The sequence below is a fragment of the Quercus suber genome, unplaced genomic scaffold (assembly GCF_002906115.3).
Source record: "Quercus suber isolate HL8 unplaced genomic scaffold, Cork oak 2.0 scaffold_192, whole genome shotgun sequence".
Taxonomy (NCBI): domain Eukaryota; kingdom Viridiplantae; phylum Streptophyta; class Magnoliopsida; order Fagales; family Fagaceae; genus Quercus; species Quercus suber.
Genome location: NW_027069650.1, coordinates 427,365 through 450,168, shown reverse-complemented (window position 1 = coordinate 450,168; position 22,804 = coordinate 427,365). Strand labels below are relative to the sequence as shown.

At 37.5% G+C, this 22,804-nt stretch overlaps 1 pseudogene; it reads left to right on the top strand.

The window, feature by feature from the left end:
- Window positions 1-8,531: 8,531 nt before the first annotated feature.
- Window positions 8,532-16,663, top strand: LOC136069839 (uncharacterized; annotated as a pseudogene).
- Window positions 16,664-22,804: the final 6,141 nt, after the last annotated feature.

The following is a 22,804-nucleotide window of genomic DNA, read 5'->3' as shown; positions in this document are numbered from 1 at the left end:
AGTAAAATTTGAAATACTCATTTAATTTAATAATAAATAATGAATGGATAGGTTTTAATAACTGCAAAATGATTTACTCTAATGTAATTATTGGTTGGACTTTTATCACCTATAATTAATTTAGCTACATTCTCTTTAGGTAATATTTTAATTTAAATGCTTGATTATAGGTGTGGGGGCTCGAGGACGAAGGAAGGGATTGTTGAACTGTTAGCGCTAGTGTTGGGGCATCATATACCCGAGGAGTGAATTCACACGTGGAGAAGGGGAGAAGAGACAAATACACATAAACATACATACACATACACATAAATATACATATACATAAATATAAACACACATACACATAAACAAGTACAAACTCACATAAACAAACACACACACATAAACTTAAATATAAACACAAATAAAGGTTCGATTTAGCATACCAACATAACTAATGAAATTGTTTGAGGATTGATGTTAGTTTACAAATTTTTCCAGTCTATATGAGGGTTTAATTTTTCTCAGTCTGTATGTGTGTTTGTGTCTATGTATGTTTATATTTATGTGTGTGTGTTTATGTGTATGTGTGTTTATGTTTATATTTATGTTTATAAATATAAACATACATAAACATACACACATACACATACACATACACACTCATATACATACACATACATAAACATACATAAATATAAATGAACATAAACATAAACACACATGCACATACACATAAACATAAACATGCACATACACACATATAAACATACACATACACATACACACTCATACACATACACATACACACTCATACATACACATACACATACATTTTTAGTTATCGCCTTAAACCCCAAAATGTCTAAGGCTGCCCCTGCTCCCATATCTTACCGGTTCAAAATTCTGATTCTTTATAAAAAGTAAAATCTAAGTACTGAATTTTAAAACTTCAAGATACTACATTACTTCTTGATGGTGTCACCAAAAAAGTCAACTGCTAAACCCGTCCATATAGCTAGTCCACAGGAAAGCAACCCCATTTGTTGTAAGCTTGTCCATCTGTCTGTCCAGACGGATTCACTCGTCCATCAAACTAGCAAGATGGACGAGGGTCCTGAAATTCTCCTCTGCACTCCGCTTATCTATTAGAATGTAACCGTTCCTCCTTTGAAAACGGGTATAATCAATGGAATCCAAATGAAGTAACCTTTAAAGCAGTTATAGGAGTTACCTCAGAATCTTCCGAACTACACAACGCTTGGAGAAATAACTACCTCAGAAGACACTATATAAAGGTTCTTCTATTGAAACGCGAGAGGTAACTCAGAAATTTTACATCCAAAAACTCTTTCCCTTCCTGAGAATTGAGAATTCACTGACTTCACCATCGAAGGATTTTTGGCCGGCCTCCACCGGTCTCCTCTGACTTGTTGTTTCTTTTCTTCAGGATTTGGCTTGTAGATCATTACGTCTGGAAATTTTAGCCTACTGATTCATTGGATTCATCACTTCTCTCTCTCTCTCTCTCTCTGTGCATGCGTGCGTGTGTGTGTGTGTGTGTGTGATCACACTTAACTCTCTATTCACATGTATATGATTAATGTCACTCACAACGAATTTATAAGGCAAAGCAAAAACCCAGTTTGGTTTCCAAGAAAATAAATACAGAAATCGAAAGCAAATTCAAAACACAATATGAAAAAAAATAAATAAAAAATAAAAACAAAACAAAACAATAGCCTCTCAATTGAGCCTAAAAAGCCATTTCGGCATTCCAGAAACCTGAACTTCAATTTCCATCGTTTTCTCGGTAACCAAACAACAGCCCTAGGATTTGCAAACAACCAAAAATAAAAATAAAAATAAAAATAAATATATAAATAAGACCTTTCAGAAACTACAATAAGCAATAACTTTGCATAGCGATAATGGTTTACCTATTGATTAGAGCCATAGTCACACACTGCGAAAACGCTTAGTTTGAGCTTTTTGGTGAAGACGAAGCGATTGCAAATTCGCAATGGTTTGGGTTCCAAATTTTTGTGAAATATAGCTTCGATTTGATTTGATTTGATTTTTTTTTTTTTTTGGGTGAGAAAGATTTTTCTATATTTGCTATTTTTGTTGCTTTGTTTTCAGTTGGGTGGGTTCGTGGGCAAAGTTAGACTAGCACGCACCTGATTTTGTAGATTGTATGTACGGTTGTGATTAGAGGAGTTTTTTTTTTTTTTTTTTAAATAATAAATATTTGATTCCTATAATTTAGGAATTATAATGGAATATCCATGACTAATGTAAGCAAATTTTAGAAATGTTGAGAAATTTCTAATTTGATACATTGATAATTTTTTGAGAAGTGAAAAGGAAATTTCAAATTTTAAAAATGAAAATAGAACTATCCAAATCAAATTTTAGAGGCTAAACAGTAAACACAAAGTTTTTACTTTCTTTCTTTTTTCAAATAATCTAGACTTTGTGAAATGATTTCGCTATGAAGATCTAGTACATTAGAGCATTGGATTTAACCTTTGTTTTTAAAGCTTTAAATCTATTCGTTCTTGAATGATTTAAATTTTTGTACATCATTGATATTTAAATCAATATTATTGACTAATATATTATTTAGCATATATTTCAAGTTATTAATAATATAGTAAAATTTGAAATACTCATTTAATTTAATAATAAATAATGAATGGATAGGTTTTAATAACTGCAAAATGATTTACTCTAATGTAATTATTGGTTGGACTTTTATCACCTATAATTAATTTAGCTACACTCTCTTTACGTAATATTTTAATTTAAATGCTTGATTATAGGTGTGGGGGCTTGAGGACGAAGGAAGGGATTGTTGAACTGTTAGTGTTGGTGTTGGGGCATCACATACCCGAGGAGTGAATTCACACGTGGAGAAGGGGAGAAGAGACAAATACACATAAACATACATACACATACACATAAATATACATATACATAAACATAAACACACATACACATAAAAACGTACAAACTCACATAAACATACACACACATGAACTTAAATATAAATATAAACACACATAAATGTTTGATTTAGCATACCAAAGTAACTAATGAAATTGTTTGAGGATTGATATTAGTTTACAATTTTTTCCAGTCTATATGATGGTTTAATTTTTCTCAGTCTGTATGTGTGTTTGTGTTTATGTTTATATGTGTGTGTTTATGTTTGTTTGTTTCTGTGTATGTTTGTTTGTGTTTGTGTTTTTGTATGTTTATGTGTATGTATGTTTATATTTATATTTATAAATATAAACATACATAAACATACACACATACACATACACAAACATAAACATACACATACACGTACACGTACACACTCATATACATGCACATACATAAACATACATAAATATAAATGAACATAAACATAAACACACATGCCCATACACATAAACATAAACATGCACATATACACATATAAACATACACATTCATATACACACTCATACACATACACATACATTAACATACATACACATACACATACATTTTTAGTTATCGCCTTCCACCCCAAAATGTCTAAGGCTGCCCCTGGTCCCATATCTTACCAGTTCAAAATTCTGATTCTTTATAAAAAGTAAAATCTAAGTACTGAATTTTAAAACTTCAAGATACTACATTACTTCTCTCTCTCTCTCTCTCTCTCTCTCTCTCTCTCTCTCTCTCTCTCTCTCTCTCTCTATGTTATTATATGTATAATTACACTCTACTTTCTATTCACATGTATATTATTAATGTCACTCACAATGAATTTATAAGGCAAAGCAAATGTCACAACCCAAATCCATGGAACATGAATTTAGATGCATGACTAATTTGCTAATCTTACATAGCTCAATAAACATAACTAACTTAACCATAATTCAAAACAACTCCAAATAGACAATACCCTTATTAAATAATCTCTTACAAAAATCTAAACTCCACAAATTGGGAATAATCTCCAAAATATAAAACATGGATTACAAAATAAAGATAACTGAAGTTCTATACTTCTTCAAGTAACCCTGTAGTCGCCTACAACTTCCACGCACTACGTTGCACCTTACAAAGTGATCCAAAAGTTTTATACTCCCAACTACACTTTAATCTGAAAATAGTAATTGATGGGGTGAGCCACACATCTAGTAAGTAATTATACAGAATACACAACAGAACAGAGTCAAGCAACGCACGAGTATTTTGATTTTTCACAAACTCATTTAATGATATCAAAAATAATTATTCCAAAACATATAATGAATCACTTAATACATATGTAATCACATCTTAAAATCATTAGAAATCACATACATATAATTGATCAGAGCACAGTGTCACATATACACATCACATATTCTCACATACAATCCTGTGAGCGGATACCAACATCTAACCCCTGCTGGTGAGGGATCAACACATATTCTCACATACAATCCTGTGAGCGGATTTACACATAAATCTGATATATCTGATCAATTTTAAAAATATTCATTCTGAGTCATATATCACAAAACGAAATATATACAAAATAGAATAATTTTCTTAATATTAACAATTATTCCAAATATACAGGCATAACGAATATCACAATATCGAATTGAACATAAATCAAAGGATGCTTGACTCTCCTAGGGAATGAATAAGAACTGAAGAGTTTATATAAATATTTTACAGTTCTTGAGTAAATCTGAAAATTAAATTTGCTAAAAGAAACATTTTAGATACCATTTGGAGAATAGGAATATGACTTTGAAATCACTTGGTTTTAACAAATTTAAAGGACAAGAACCTTTTTAGAAAACTTACCTTGAAACTCACTATTTTCGGAAAATAGTTTAGTTTAGAAGTTATATTTTTAATGAGATTCGGACGTTCAAAATGTGATTTAAAATTCAAAATTTCTCTTTAAAACATCATTTAAAAGAAATCAAAGTTTCTCTTCCAATGATGTAAAAATAATGCTTTCGATAAACTTTCGAAAATATAAGTTTGAAATACAAGACTTTTGAAAACTTTTAACTTCTAAGAACCTAATGGACAAAACTTGTGCATATTATGCATAATTACTTACAGCACTTGAATTACTCTGAAAGTCCAGCTGAAACACCCTCCAAATAGTCTCAAAATACTCTTAAATAGAACCTATAATCAATCATGAAAATTACTTAATATCCTCAACAAAAATATAAATCTTATTGACTTATACAAATGACTCACTAAAATTATACTTACTGAACTAAATGATAACACTAATGCAAAGCATCTCTACCCAAGAATATGCTCCCTTGAATTTATCAAAACTCAGACCCAGCTTCCAATATTCTAGGATTTAATATATAACCCAAAGAAAACCGTGGGGCAAAACTAATATGACCTGTTCATTGGCTTAATATCAATGACCCTAATGTATAAAATATCTAAACATTATTTTGAGATAAATTGAAATTTGGTAGAAGAAACAAGTCTGCATTATCCTTTAAAAATCGTAGACATGTTGGACCTTAAGGAATCATTCTATTTGGAACTAGTCAACACCTAGGCAATAAACCGTCACAGCTACAATAAGAAGAATAGGACGTTGACCAAAAATGAAAGCTATTAAAGTATGGATCAGCCCTACGAAAATGAAAACTATTACGTTGACAAGAGTATAGCCCTACGAAAATGATGCCAGCCTTATTCATGGGTTCAACAATTTCGGCTCTTGCTCTAGACTCCGAACAGTGGCAACCCCAAAAAAAATTTCAGAATTATTGAAACACTGTAAAATCGTAGTCTAAGAAATTACCAATTCAACAACCTACAAATCACTAAAGTTTTCTATGATAAAATTCTAATTCCTTAATTCTTTGTTTCAAACAATGAGAAATCATACCTTGATCAATCTGATTGCTCCTTCAATTGTTTGTCCTCTAAACTCCTCTTAGCCTCTTTGATAAAACCCTTTTTATGAAAACCCTGACTATCTCTTCCTCTACCCCGTAGTTTGTATTAGAGATGTGGGCTTAGTGGGATAGCGGGCTTCAGTTATTAATAAAAAAAAACCTATGGCCCAACAATTATTTTTAAAAGAAAAACCTAATAATAACCTCAAATAAAAAAATATGTGGGGTATTACAGCAAAAACCCAGTTTGGTTTTCGAGAAAATAAATATAGAAATCGAAAGCAAATTCGAAACAATATGAAAAAATAAAATTAAAAAAAAAAAACAAAAACAAAACAACAACATCTCAATTGAGCTTAAAAAGCCATTTTGGCATTCCAGAAACCTGAACTTCAATTTCCATCGTTTTCTCGATAACCAAACAACAGCCAGGGTTCGCAAATAACCAAAACTAAAAATATAAATAAGACATTTCAGAAACTACAATAAGCAATAACTTTGCATAGTGATAATGGTTAACCTATTGATCAGAGCCACAGTCACAGATTGCGAAAATGCTTAGTTTGAGCTTTTTGGTGAAGACGAAGTGATTGCAAATTCACAATGGTTCGAGTTTCAAATTTTTGTGAAATATAGCTTCGATTTGATTTTTTATTTTATTTTATTTTATTTTTTGGGTGAGAAAGATTTTTCTAAATATTTGCTATTTTCTTTGCTTTGTTTTCAGTTGGGTAGGTTTGTGGGCAAAGGTAGACTAACACGCTCCTGATTTTGTAGATTGTATGTACGGTTGTGATCAGAGGAGTTTTTTTTTTTTAAATAATAGATAGTTAATTCCTATAATTTAGGTCACTTTTACTTTAGTTTTTAGATTTATTTTTTGTTTTATAATGGAATATCCATGACTTTGTTGAAATTTTGTCATGTAAGCAAATTTTAGAAATGTTGAGAAATTTCTAATTTGATACATTGATAATTTTTTGAGAAGTGAAAAGGAAATTTCAAATTTTAAAAATGAAAATAGAACTATCCAAATCAAATTTTAGAGACTAAACAGTAAACACATAGTTTTTACTTTCTTTCTTTTTTCAAATAATTTAGACTTTGTGAAATGATTTCGCTGTGAAGATCGAGTACATTAGAGCATTGGATTTAACCTTTGTTTTTAAAGCTTTAAATCTATTCGTTCTTGAATGATTTAAATTTTTGTACATCATTGATATTTAAATAAATATTATTGACTAATATATTATTTAGCATATATTTCAAGTTATTAATAATGTAGTAAAATTTGAAACACTCATTTAATTTAATAATAAATAATGAATGGATAGGTTTTAACAACTGCAAAATGGTTTACTCTAATGTAATTATTGGTTGGACTTTTATAACCTATAATTAATTTAGCTACACTCTCTTTAGGTAATATTTTAATTTAAATGCTTGATTATAGGTGTGGGGGCTCGAGGACGGAGGAAGGGATTGTTGAACTGTTAGCGCTGGTGTTGGGATATCACATACCCGAGGAGTGAATTCACACGAGGAGAAGGGGAGAAGAGACAAAAGATTCTTAGGAGCTTCAGGTGGGAAGGGCTGGTTAAGGAGAGAGAATCATGAATGTAGGGGAAGTTTCTAGCAAGAAGTAGTTTGTTACCTCCGCATTAAATGGTGGGCAACAGCTTTATTAGCTGCATTGATGAGGAAGTGGCCTGAGTAGTGTAATTCATAGTTAAGCAGTTCCTTCTACTACCTTCATCAAATGTTTAAAGGGGCAGGTGTCACACTGAGAACCTTGTTAGGTAAAGATGGAGGGTCAAGATGAAAGTAGGGGAGAGTATATAAGAGAAAGAAAGTTTCCAGAAATGAAGAGGCCAGCCAGAAAAATATCACAAAAAGGAAGAGGTAGAACAAGAACACTGAAAGAAGAGAATGAGCAGTGCATTATTCTTTGTATTAGTGGTCTCCTTGGGCATACTTGTATTAAGGCATTTACCTACATATTTTATCATATCAAGTATTTCTTCCTTATTCTCATCCTCAAGCGAGGCCCTCTCTTGTTGTTTGATCCTTCCTCTTATAAATTCATTGATTTGGGCCAAAGTTGAACTGTACAATCCCACTATTTTAAGTGGACTTGGGCTGTAAGATTTTGAGGTCCTTATAATTGGCGTCGTCTATGGGAAACATCAAGGTGCTATGGTTTTGTCCTATGTAGTCATGGCTAATGTAGGCCAGGATAGGGAAGAGTCAGTTGGCTCACAAAGGGAGAACCAATTTGTTAACTTGGAGTGAAGGAGAGATAGGCAACGTATGCCAAGTGTTATGGTAGAGTCTTACCACACAAATCGTACTGAGTGAAGCCACCCAAGGACAAGGAGTCATGTTTCACATGATCAGGAGACACGGAAGTTGCAACAGGAGATAGATCATCAGCGCAGGAAGTTGAGACGTAGGGAGTGTGATAGAAGGAGTCCATCACCATCACCAAGTGATGGATTAGAGGAAAGCAGGGATCACTCATATCACTATAGGTCCAGAACTCCATCTAGCGATTCATATTCGGCGTCTTCACACTAGGACAAGTTGTAAAATGGTAGGAGTAAGCGTGAGAAAGGGTCTTCTCACCATGGCATGGAGAATGATGCGAAGAGTAAAGCCCTTCAGCAAATTTCCAAATCACCCTTTGTTAGGAGAATTAACAAGGCCAAGCTCCCTCATCAGTTTTCTCAGCCAACCTTCACCATTTACAATGGAAGGACTAACCCTGTGGAGCACGTTAGTGTTGGAAATTCAACCTAAATTCCAACCTGTGAGAAACAAAAATAAATAAAGAAAACACACGTTAAAGAAAAATAATCACACGCATAAGACAGTATTTACGTGGTTCGACAATTTGCCTACATCCACAGAGTTGTAGAGATTTCACTATTATCAGGGAAAAAATACAAAGTGCAGTTACAATATTTTTCTCTCTCTCTAAAAACACAACAACAGTAGTAGTCACAAACCCTAATTATAAAAGCGGCTTTTATATCCTACTTACAGGGTTATAATGGGTTACAAAACGGGCCAAAAATAAACTAGACTCCACAAAACTCAACAAATCTCCTACTTGGAGACTAGTTCAATCATCAACATCAGCCATTATCCTTCAAAAGTAATCCCTCATCCCTGCAACTCATCATCCTGTCCTTAAGCTAGAAGACCAATTGAAGCTGCACACAGCTTCAACTTCTCAATAGTGACACCTTTAGTCAACATGTCTGCCGGATTCTTAGATCCACATATCTTCTCAAGTATTAGTATCTTATCTTCAACAAGGTACCGGATAAAGTGGTATTTTATCTGTATATGTTTCGACTTTGAATGAAAAGCCGAATTTTTGGCAAGAAAGATTGCACTCTGACTGTCACTGTGTAGAATGCCCATATCCTACTTCTTACCCAAATCATCTAAGAAACCATGTAGCCAAATCATCTCATTTTCAGCTTCAGTTGCTGTAACATACTCAGCTTCTGTAGTAGACAAAGTAACAATCTTTTGCAAATTTGAAACCTATGATATAGCTGTACCACTCAGAGTAAATATAAACCCAATAGTACTCTTTCTACTATCAACATCACCAGCAAAATCAGCATCTACATAACCTTGCAGCTTCAAACTTGCACCTGTGAAGCAAAAACATGTATCTGATGAACCCTTCAGATATCTTAGAATCCACTTGACTGCCTCCCAATGCTGCTTTCTAGGCCTACTCATGAATTTGCTCATAACTCCCACTGCATGTGCAATGTCTGGCCTTGTACACACCATAACACACATCAAGCTGCCAATAGTTGAGGCATCGGGTACCTTGCTCATATGGTCCCTTTCTTTTTCTATCTTTGGTGACTGTTCTTTGCTCATTTTGAAATGACTACCCAAGGGTGTGCTCACTGGTTTAGATTCATTCATGTTGAACCTATTGAGAACTTTCTTTACATACTCTGACTGTGAAAGTTTTAATGTACCATTAGCCTTGTCTCTAATGATTCTCATACCAAGGATTTGCTTTGCAGCTCCCAAATCCTTCATTGCAAACTGTTTTGACAATTGCTTCTTCAGATTATTAATCTCGTCAATGCTAGACCCTACAATGAGCATATCATCCACATACAACAATAAAATGATATAAGAATTGTCAAAGAATTTAATATAGCAACAATGATCAGCTTCACATCTCTTGAACCCAATTTTATGTATAAAATTGTCAAATTTCTTGTACCACTGTCTAGGAGCTTGTTTTAGGCCATACAAGCTCTTTCTCAGTTTGCAGACTAGATTCTCTTATCCCTGAACAATAAACCCTTCTGGCTGAATCATGTAAAGGTCTTCCTCCAAATCACCATGAAGGAATGCCGTCTTTACATCTAACTGCTCAAGATGTAAGTTTCTGCAGCCACCATTCCCAGCACCAGTCTAATTGTTGACATCTTCACAACTGGAGAAAATATCTCTGTGTAGTCAATGCTTCCTTCTGCTGGAACCCTTTAACAACTAATCTGGCCTTGTAACGTTTGCTACCATCATGCTCATTCTTTATTCTGAATACCCACTTGTTGTGCAACGCCTTTTTTCCTACTGGCAATTCAATCAATTCCTATGTCTAATTCCCCAACAAAGAATCCATCTCATCCTTCATGGCTAACTCCCACTTGCTTGAATTTTCATCTTGCAAGGCTTCATCATAACACTCTAGCTCACCACCATTAGTCAATAGTAGATAATTTAAAGCGGGTGAATAACGCTGTGAAGGTTTAATGTTCCTAGAAGATCTACGGACTTCAGTTACAAGTGTAGTTTGATCTACCTGTGAATCTACATTCTCCTTATTTTCTTCACCCCCTTTCTGGACAGTACTTTCAGTCAATCCATCTAAGTTGACAAACTCAGATTTCTTTTGATCTATCTCTGCAATATCTGAGACTACAGTTGATCTGTTCTTGTACATAACCTGTTCATTAAATATCACATTTTTACTTCTGATGATTTTCCTGTTTTGTTCATCCCAAAACCTATAGCCAAATTTCTCATCACCATAGCCAATGAAAAAACATATTTTAGATTTAGCATCAAGTTTACTATGAGCATCAGAATCAATATGAACATAAGAAACACAACCAAAAACTTTTAAATAGGAAAAATTTACTTCTTTACCGCTCCAAACCTCCTCAGGAAGTTTAAACTCCATGGGAACTAATGGCTCTCGGTTTATCAGGTAAGCTGCAGTGCTAACAGCATCAGCCCAGAAAGTTTTTGGTAGTCCAACATGCAACCTCATACTCCTAGCACGTTCATTAAGAGTTCTGTTCATGCGCTCAGCCACACCATTCTGCTGTGGTGTCCCAAGAATGGTCTTTTCCATCCTAATTCCCTGTGCAGCACAATACTCACTGAACCCTCCATCTATGTACTTTCCTCCATTATCAAACCTCAAACATTTTAGTTTTAAACTTGTTTCTATCTCAACCATTGCCTTCCACTTCTTAAAAGTTTCAAATACATCAGATTTATTTTTCAGAAAATAAACCCATACCTTTCTGCTTGAGTCATCAATGAAAGTGATGTAGTACCTTGAACCTCCAAGGGATGCAACTGGAGAAGGCCCCCATAAATCAGTATGCACTAATTCCAATTTTTCAGCCTTCGGTGTCCTGTCAGTTTTCAAGAAGCTCACCTTTTTCTGCTTTCCTAAGATGTAGCTTTCACACATGTCAAAATCAATGGACTTCAATTTTGGTAGTTTTCTTTTTGATAGCAACATCTTCATCCCTTTCTTACTCATGTGACCAAGTCTGCGGTGCCATAGGCTTGTATCAGTACTTGCATCAGCAATTACAATTGTGTCTCTTGGACTTGAGGTCATATATAGAGTACCAGTCTTCTTTCCACGAGCCAATACCCTAGCTTCCTTTGTAACCTTCCAAGTACCACCAACAAATAATATTGCATGCCCTTCATCATCAAGTTGTCCAACAGAAATCAGATTCCTCCTCAGGTCAGGAATATGTCGAACCTTTCCAGTAACCAAACAGACCCATTGGGCAACAATATCCGGACGTCTCCCATACCTACAACATCCAAGGCTGAACCATCAGCTAAATACACCTTACCAAAATCACCTACAACATAATTCTGTATGATTTTTCGGTGTGGAGTGGTATGAAACGAAGCTCTTGAGTCCAAAACCCAATTATCAAGTGGACTGTCTACTGCAAGAAGTAATGCATCCTGTACCTCTTCTGTTACAGCATTAGCAGAATCATCTTCATTATTCTTTTTAGGATTTTTGCATTGGTTCCTAAAGTGACCTATTTTCCCACAATTTCAGCATTGTACTTGTTGGCCTGATCTAGATTTACTTCTGTTCCGATTAGAATTTCTGGATTTTGATCTACTCTGATTTGAATTTCTGTTATTACCTCTGCCTCTTGTCTCAAGGTTTAGGGCAAAACTAGATCTTGAGGTTTCACTTGCATTTCTTCTACGAATCTCCTCAGGTAGAATTAAATTTCGAATATCATTGTACTCGAGTTTTTCCTTTCCTGTAGAATTACTTACTACTATCCTCATTGCCTCTCAACTGTTTGGCAAAGAAGCCAAGAAGATCAGAGCACGAATCTCATCATCAAAATCAATTTCTACAGATGACAACTAATTTGTGATAGTGTTAAATTCGTTCAGATGTTGTGCTACTGATGCATTTTCTGCCATCTTCAAACTGAATAGTTTCTTCATCAGATGCACCTTGTTATTTGTTGACGGTTTTTCATACATACCAGACAAAGCTTTCATCAGATCTACTGTGGTCTTCTCCTTCACAACATTGTGTGTAACAGACCTAGACAGAGTTAACCTGATAACTCCCAGTACCTGTCTGTCAAGAAGAGCCCATTCATCAGCCTTCATAGCTTCAGGTTTTGTCCCCAAAAGAGGTAGATGCAATTTCCTCCCATAAAGATAATCTTCAATCTGCATCCTCCAATACGCGAAGTCTGTGCTATCAAACTTTTCTATTCCAGACACCTTTCCTACTTCCTCTACCATTGCTCCCATTTAAACCTAACCCTAGGCTCTGATACCAGTTGCTGGGAATTCAACCTAAATTCCAACATGTGAGAAACAAAAATAAATAGAGAAAACACACGTCAAAGAAAAATAATCACACGCATAAGACAGTATTTACGTGGTTTAGCAATTTGCCTACGTCCACGGAGTTGCAGAGATTTCACTATTATCAGGGAAAAAATATAAAGTGCGGCTACAGTATTTTTTTTCTCTCTCTAAAAACACAACAATAGTAGTAGTCACAAACCCTAATTATAAAAGCGGCTTTTATATCCTACTTACAAGATTACAATGGGCTACAAAACGGCCAAAAATAAACTAGGCTCCACAAAGCCCAACAGTTAGCCACTTCAATCAAAAAATGGCAGTTCATATTAGCAATGAGGCCCTCATATGCAAAGTTTTCCCTTCCAGTCTCGGACCTGTAGCCATGCGTTGGTTTGATGCATTGGAGGAGGGGTCAATAAGGTCTTTTTAAGAGCTTACAAGGGCATTTGGTGCTAGATTTATAATGTGTAGTGGGGTTCCCAAGCCGGTAGATTCTCTTTTGTCCATGACGATGAGGGAATGAGAGACACTCAAGACTTACTCAGACAGATATTAGGAAATGTATAATGGAATAGATGGAGATTTTGAGGATGTGGCAGTGAGAACCTTTAAGGTTCGGCTCCCTATAGAGCATGCGTTGAGGAAGTCCTTAACGATGAAGTCTGCTTTAAATATGTGTCAGCTCATGAATTGCATAGATATATACAAGCGAGTAGAGGAAGATCAAGTACAGGGAAAGGGTAAGGCTATGATGTTCCCGGAGAAGAGAGATCATCAGAGAGGAGGTTATAACAATAATCATTCCAAGAGGGATTTTCCCAACCAGGCGCCGTCTATGGGGGCTCAAGTGGTTAATTCACTGTTTAAAAAGCTAGTTTATCAGATACTAGAGAAAATAAAAAATGAACCATACTTCAAATGGCGCAATAAGATGGGTGGGGATTTTTCCAGGAGGAACAAGAGCCTCTATTGCCATTATCATTAGTACAGAGGGCACATAACTGAGGACTGCAGGACTCTACATACTCGTCTAAATCAATAGGTGAAGGCAGGGAAGCTCAATCAGTTCTTGCGACTGCCTACAATTAGATGGGGCACTCGGGAGCTGGATTTCACAGGGATGGCACTCCTCGGCTAGCGTTGGGCACTATTAACGTGATCTTTGCCAAGCCAAGGAGTGATGTTGGGGTGAGTACTAGGGTCATGTCCGTGGTTGGGGGCCTTGATTTAGAGGACAAGGGTTAGACTCCTAAAAAAGCTAAGGTGTTGGCCACCCTTACCTTAGGTTTTTCAGAAAAAAAAAAAATAAGGAGGGAACATTCTAGCTGCATAATGATGCTCTAGTAGTCACCATAAGGATTGGTGACTATGACGTAAAGAGGGTGTTAGTTGACCAAGGTAGCGGGGCGGAGATCATGTATCTTGATTTGTATAAGGGGTTAAATTTAAAACCTAAAGATCTGGAAAAGTATGATTCACCATTGGTGGGTTTTGATGGGAGGATGGTAATCTCCCGTGGAATGATAAGGTTACCCGTGCAAGTTGGGGACGAGGAGGTGCAAGTCAACTTCATTGTTGTAAAAGCTTCTTCTCCATACACGGCTATCTTGGCCAGACCTTGGCTTCATGCTATGGGTGCAGTTTCTTCAACCCTGCATCTAAAAGTCAAGTATCCCACGCAAGGAAGAGTGGGGGAGCTAGTCGGTAGCCAGGTAATGGCTAGGAAATGTTTGGTGTCAGTGATCATACAGCATCTTGTGGATCCTATTGTGATGGAAAAAGAGCAAATCCTATAGCAACTAAAGGGTTCTCTAGGAAGATTGGAGGCCGAGACGTGTGGAGAGTTATCTGAGGAGCTGGAAGGGTAGTAACAGGGCAGGAGGAAGAGAGATATTTTCAAGTGGGGTCCTAGTTGCCACCATTGGAAAAGGCTGAATTGGTGAAGTTTTTAGAAGTCAACATTGATGTGTTTACTTGGAGCACTTATGGTATACTAGGGATTAAGCCTGAGTTTATATGTCATCAATTAAATGTGAATCCCAATGCTACACTAGGTAAGCAACCTCCTTGGCATTCATCAAAAGAGCATGCTGAGGCAGTAAGTGTAGAAGTAAAAAAGTTGAAACAAGCTAGGGCAATCAAGGAGATTTTTTACCCCGAATGATTAGCTAACACTATGTTAGTGAAAAAGAAGAACGGAAAGTGGCATGTGTGTGGATTTCATAGATTTGAATAAGATTTGCCCGAAGGACCCTTATCCCATTCCTCGGATTAATCAATTGGTGGATGCAATAGTAGGGCATCCTCGGATGAATTTTTTGATGCCTTCCAAAGGTATCATCAAATACCTTTATCGTTGTCTGATCAAGAGAAGACTGCTTTTTGTGCCCCTGATGGGAACTACCATTATCGTGTGATGCCCTTTGGCTTTAAGAATGCAAAGTCCACTTATCAAAGAATAGTGACGTAGATATTTGAGTCCCAAATTGAGAGGAATGTAGAGGTGTACATAGATGATATGGTGGTGAAGAGCAAGCAGGTTGAGGAACATTTGGTAGACTTGGGGGAAGTATTCTTGATGTTAAGGTAGCATAAGTTGCACTTGAACACATCTAAATGTTCTTTTAGGGTTAGCTCGGGAAAATTTATGGGCTACATGATAACACACCGAGAAATTGAGGTCAATCCCGATCAGATTAAGGCTATTAACATCTTGCATCCTCCTCGGAACCCCAAGGCAGTGCAGAAATTGACTGGTATGGCAGTGACTTTGAATAGGTTCATTTCTGACAGGTGTCGTCCTTTTTTCTAGCTTCTTCATAAGTGGAAGGACTTTCATTAGACCGAAGAGTGTGTAGTGTCATTTGAGGAGCTCAAGCAATATTTGTCAAGCCTCCTAATCTTCTCTAGGCTCGAGAAGGAGGAGGTACTATATGTGTATTTGGCAGTTACAAATTATGCAGTCAGTTTGGTCTTGGTCAAGAATGAGGATGGGGTCTAAAAGCCTATCTACTATGTTAGTGAGTCCTTGCAGGAGGCTGAGACACGTTATTTACCCATGAAGAAGGCAATTTTGGCCATTATGCATGCCACTAAGAAGCTTTCTCATTACTTTCAAGCTCACACTATGGTGATGCTAACCCAACTCCCTTTACAAGCTCTTTTACGAAAATCAAACTATAGGCAGAATTACTAAGTGGAGAACCATGCTATGTGCATATGATGTCAAGTACATGTCTCGGACTACCATAAAAGGGTAAATCCTAGCTGACTTTGTGGCGGAATTCACCAAGGGTATAGTAAGTGATGAAGGAAAAGCATTAGGTGTTATGACCACCTCGGCCTTGGTTATTCCCCCTTGAGAAGTTTACACTGATGGTGCAGCTAACTGAAAAGGAGCAGGAATAGGGATTGTGTTGATCACTCTTGAGAAGCTGATAATGCAGAAATCATTATGGTTGAGTTTCTTAGCCACCAATAATGAGGATGAGTTCGAAGCTCTGTTAGCTGGAATGGCTATGGTCAGTGAGCTAAGAGGAGAAGTGGTAAAGTTATATTTTGATTCTCGGTTGGTGGTAGGCCAAGTCAATGGGGAGTTTGAGGCCTGAGATGAAAGGATGCAGGGATATTTTGCTAAAGTAAAGCAGGCTCAGGCCCAGTTTAGGAGTTTTGTTTTAAAGCAAATCCCTAGGGGACAAAACTCCCATGCTAACTCTTTAGCGATGCTGGCAACTTCTCTGGGGTCAAGTCTTCCTTGGATTGTTATTATTGAAAATATGGCTAATTCTAGTCTTACGAAGAGGCCCTTTGACCGAAGTGCATAGCATCCAAGTTAGGGCGAGCTAGATGGACCCTTTGGTAACCTTTTTGAAACAGGGTTTGTTGCCTAAAAACAAGGGGGAGGCCGAAAAGGTGCGTAGGAAGGCTTTATGTTTTTGGCTATCTAAAGAACAAAAGTTGTACAAGTTCTCTTACTTAGGGCTATATTTATTGTATATGCATCCTGAAGTAGTGGAGCTCTTATTGGAAGAATTACATGAGGGGATATGTGGGAGTCATACAGGAGGAAGTTCTTTGGCCCACAAAGTCCTCACCTAGGGATATTGGTGGCCAAGTATGCAGAAAACATCTCAAGATTATATAAGGAAGTGTGACCAATGTCAAAGATATGCCCCAAATATTCATCAACTAGGGGGAGTCTTAAATCCACTTTCCAGTCTTTAGCCATTTGCTCAGTGGGGCTTGGACATAGTGTGACCATTTCCTCGAGCTATAGGGAACCGAAGGTGGCTCTTCGTCGGGACGGACTATTTTACCAAGTGGGTAAAAGTTGAGCCACTTGCTAATATTAGGGACGTGGATGCCAAAAGGTTTATCTGGAGGAATATCATCACTAGGTTTGGAGTCTCACATACATTGATCTCAGATAATGGGCTTTAGTTTGATAGTAAGGCCTTCCGAAGATATTGTGGGGAGTTGGAGATTAGGAACAGGTATTCTATACCTGCTTACCCTCAAGGAAATAGCTAGGCCAATGCTATTAATAAGGTCATAATGTTTGGGTTGAAGAAGAGGCTAGATGATGCAAAAGGGAAATAGGTGGATGAACTGCCCCATGTGTTGTGGACCTATCGTACTGCACCCCAAAGATCAACTGGAGAAACTCCTTTCTCAATGACCTATGGGGTAGAAGTAGTAATCCCTCTTGAGTTATGGTTCCTGATCCTAAGAACTGCTTAGTTCAGTGTTGGGGAAAATAACTATCTGCTGTTAGACAACTTGGATGTGGCTGAGGAAAGGAGAGAAATGGCCACAGTAAAAATAACACATTACCAACAAAGACTTAAGCAGGGGTATGATAAGGGAGTGAGGTTAAAGCCTTTAGCTCTAAGAGATTTGGATTTGAGAAAGGTGGTGGGAACAGCAAAGAACCTCGCCTAGGGAAAGTTGGGGCCTAATTAGAAGAGGTCGTACAAGATAACTTCAGTGGCTGGCATTGGGGCTTATTACTTAGAAGACTTGGATGAAAGTTTAATTCCTTGTCCTTAGAATGTAAATAATTTGCGGCGCTATTATTATTATTATTATTAATGCTATGAACTTCTTTGTTATTCATGTTAGGTTTATTTACGCTTCATTATGGATGCGTTTGTTGAGGTAATCATTATGTATGGAAAAGTTCTAAGTGTTAAACAGAACATTAGCCTTGTTCGACTCCTCAAGTCATAAGCCTTGTGCAAATTAACAGTTCTAGAAAAAACTTCTAAGTGTTGGCCAAGATCTAGGTTTAATGTGGCTCCTTGGGTCATAAATTGCGAATGAATTGGTTTTTGCAGGAAGCTGCCTAAGTAAGAAGTGAAGTTAAGAAGTTTGAGTACTTTCTTGGGTTTCAGGATTAGTGCAAATGGGTGTGCTTTAGGATTCCAAGTCCAACTTAAGGTAAGTTTGTATTCACATTTTTATTAAGTTCTATTACTTAGTCTAGTAATTCTGTAATTGTCTTATAAGTCGTTCTAGATTGAATAGAGGGATAAGAAGTGTTGATTAAATTAATCACAAGTTAGTGTGGTGCAATTGACACAAGGAAAAGGAAATAACATGAAATGCAAGCTAACAAGTAAAAGTTAAATAGACAGAAGAGCATAAACTAAAGTTTAACTTTTTTCATTAAATTTTGAGAATTGAAGTACAATAGGAAGAAAAGGAAGGCATCAACTAGGTTTAAGCCCAATTACAAAGTTAACTATTATCTTCTAAGTCTAATGCAATGTAGATGCTTCTTTTTCTCTCCCTCCCTTCTTTTCTTGTTCCTTCTCTTTCTTTTTCCTTTTCAACTAGGCCACTTCAGTTGTTTCCTTCGCCTCCACATCCACCACGTTTGTTGGAGTTGGCTGCTTTTTCTCTCTGTCCTTAGTTGGTGTGGCAGACGGGGTGGTGGCAGGTTGGGCCGAGGAAGAAGTAGGGGCTTGGCCAGGGTTAGTTGAAGGTTGGGAAAGACTAGGGGCTAAGTGCAGGGCTAAAGGATAGTAGACCTTGTCAAGAGCCCTGAGCTCTCACTCAGTGCTGATCCTAGCTGCATTCAGTGCTTGACCCCATACTTCCAGGCAAAAGGCCCGAGCAACATCCCTAAGTTGGGCGGTTAGACTTTCTGCTATCTTAGTTATGCCCACATCATAGGCCGCTTGCTCAGCCTTAGCCTTTTCAGCATCCTTAGCCCCCAACTGTTTCTGTAGCTGTTTTAGCTCCACCATGTTTAGTGCCAGCTTATTTTCGGCTTTCCTTTCTGGGCAGTTTTAACATTTTTCTGAGCCTTCTCAGCCTCGGTCAGTTGGGCAAGGGTTTCCTTAAGCTTCTTGTCCACCTCGGCTTAAGCCTTTTCAGTTGTTGTCAGCTTGCCCTCACCTGGTCCAAAGCGTGGTCCACCCACTCCTCGGCCATAAAGGTAGCTTGGATAGAGTGCAAGATTGATACCAGCTAGTGTTCATACATATATTATCTTACTTTTTAAAAAAAAAGAAAAAAAAAAAGAAAAAGAAGAAAAGGTGATCATTTACCTTCGCCAAGTCTCATTTCAGCGATAAGAAGACTTCGCATTTTCTAAAGGACCTAAGCTTTTGCATGTCCTCAGGTAAGTTGAGAGATTTCTCCAAGCATTCTGCCATGAGGTCTGAACTGCCTTTCTGATGGTCTTTTAGGTTGGTATCATCCATCACAAGACTACTAGAGCTTAGTGTGAAGGAGGGTCTCCAAACAGAAGGCTTGGGTGGCCGGTCCCCCTCATGTTCTATTGAGGTTCCAAAAGAGGTGATTTTCTTCTATTGCCCCCTCGTTGTTTGGGCTTCCTTTACTAGGGGCTGGTGGGAGGAGTGGGTGACTTCTCCTTCCTCAACACCTTCAGTGCCTTTACCTCTTTGGCCCCTCTTCATTTTCTTATCAGTGGCATTAATAGAAGATGCGAATGTCAGAGTAGGAGTGGGTGGTTAGGGCACCACTGGGATAGCTGGAGTAGGGTCCCCAGCGTGGGTCGTTAGTAAAGCAAGGAGATCCGGGGTCTTCTCTTTGAAACCCATTCCCTCTAGAATGTTAGTCCCCTCCTGGTCGGAGCTGACTTGGGCGAGGCATAGAGGGCAGTGTGAGCTGCTAGGAGCACCCTCAGGGTCTTTTTGCTAGTAGAAGACCTCAAAATCTTTGTTTGTTACTTCCTGCTAGATAGGTTCTGGTGTGGGCTTCTTAGCTTCTTCGTCCGAGGGAATGGGAGGTTCCTAGGAGTAAAGGAGTTTCGCTGTGAGTGGAGTTGGGAGTTGAACGTCTTGGGTTCCGGTTGAAGGAGGTTTAGCTAGTAGGAAGCTGGGGACAGCAACATCAATTTAAGCTAGTCATGCGTCCTTAGCTTTGATGACGTTCTTCGAGCTTTAGAAGCATTTTGAAAAGGGTTTGAATCCAACGATGACGTGCACCGCTCGAACCTGACCGTCTGTATGCAGAAAAATCCCTGAGTTAAAGATCTAATTTAGGTCAGCAAAGTTCACGAGATGCTTGGATGGGGTGGTGTGGTACTCGTCTATCGTTGAGGAAACAATAGGATTTATAAATCAAATAAAAGAAAACCTTATAAAGATTAGGAATGGTCTTATGTGTATCTATGGTCAGTGAGAACCCTACCTAGTTCCTCTTCTTGGGTGGGATAGTGCAATCCATCATGCCAGTCTCCTGAGACGATGATGAAGCCCTCATCTATACCTTTGCTTGAGTCAAGTAGGCAAAAGATTAACCTAACGACAGGGACTCTACATTTAATGTAGTATTTAGTCTTTTCTCCCTTTTGGCAATTGTATACCCAATTTACATCGTGCCATGTGAGGTTGGTCCCTATTTTTTGGTTTATCATGTCTACACACCCGAGGACCCTAAAGACGTTTAGGGAGCATTGGGTGGAAGTTAGCCAATAATTCATTAGGAAGTCTATGGTGACCCTTCCAATAGGGATTTCCATCTCGCCTTCTATGAAGGCGATCATTGGAATAACTACGGACCCAGGAGGTCTGTTCATGACCAGTCATTCACCTAGTTCATAATGTTGGAGTTCAACACCGTTGGGGATCCTATACTGAGTCCTAAAGGTAGCCATACCTTCGGGATTGTCTACTAATCTAACGAATTTACCCATGGAATTTATGGTATAACAAATACAAACTTGTGCAAAAGATTGTGGATTTGAACACACCTATAAGCGATAGAAGAATCTCTCCTCAGGCAACTACTTGAACTCAAATTGACAGATGTGTAAATGAGCTATAGCCAGCCCCAAGCTCTCCTTTTATAGGGGTAAAAATGAGCAGTAATTTTCCCGCCCATAAATGAGAGAAAACGAGGACCGTAAGATCCTCATTACACCGTAGAATGTGGGGGACAAGCAGTCGCCTGATGCCATAAATGTGAAATTGTGGATACCAAAGCGTCAGGAGCATGCTAGAGACAGGTGAAAGGACGTTACCATGTAGGAACGCATATGGCACGTACAAGGCTCGCTCGTGTAACTAAAACCTTGCTTTTATCTTAGAATTAATAGTAAAGTTTTAGGGGACTATTGTGGAGGCCCGAGGACTAAGGAAGGGATTGTTGAATTGTTAGTGCTAGTGTTGGGGCATCATGTACCTGCGGAGTGAATTCACCTGCGGAGAAGGGGAGAAGAGACAAAAGATTCTTAGGAGCTTTAGCTGGGAAAGGCTAGCTAAAGAGAGAGAATCATGAATGTTGGGGAAGTTTTCAGCAAAAAGTAGCTTGTTACCTCCGTATTAAATGGTGGCGCTGATAAGGAAGTGACCTGAACAGTGTAATTCACAGCTAAGCAGCTCCTTCTACTACCTTCATCAGATGTTTAAAAGGGCAGGTGTCACACTGAGAACCTTGTTAGGTAAAGATGGGGGGTCAAGATGAAAGTAGGGGAGAGTATATAAGAGAAAGAAAGTTTCCAGAAATGAGGAGGCCAGCTAGAAAAATATCACAAAAAGGAAGAGGTAGAACAAGAACATTGAAAGAAGAGAATGAACAATGTATTATTTTTTGTATTAGCGGCCTCCTTGGATGCACTTGTATTAAGGCATTTACCTACATATTTTATCAAATCAAGTTTTTCTTCCTTATTCTCATCTTCGGGCGATGCCCTCTCTTGTTATTTGATTCCTTCTCTTATATTCATTGATTTGGGCCAAAGTTGTACTGTACAATTCTACTATTTTAAGTGGGCTTGGGCTGTAAGATTTTGAGGTCCTTACAATAGGAATTTATTGTGGGATTTACTTTAAACAAGTGATATTTAGCTCTCTCTCTCTCTCTCTCTCTCATACACTAAAAAGTTCTACCCCTAACCAGTTCCTTGTCTCCTCACTTCTTTTGGTATATTGATTATTGTGCAAGTTCATTGGTCACCTTATTACCGAGATCATTGAGTCCTATTGTGAATAGTCCACCAAGCATAGAAGGGGTTATTCCCCATCTTTGCTCGTAGAACATCACAATATATATGGGAAATATTTTGCTATTAGACTATCAAAGTGGGAGCTTATGCATGCATCTGTATCTTGAAAACTCCATCTAAAGATTCTAAACCAATTGCAATCATTTAGTAATTAGAATAATGTTCCTTACTCAATATCTATTTTGTTGCACTTTTCTGAGATAAAAGAAATCAAATCTTGAACTTTTAGTTCCAAAGCAAGCATGATTCAACTTTCAAGCAATGGATCCAT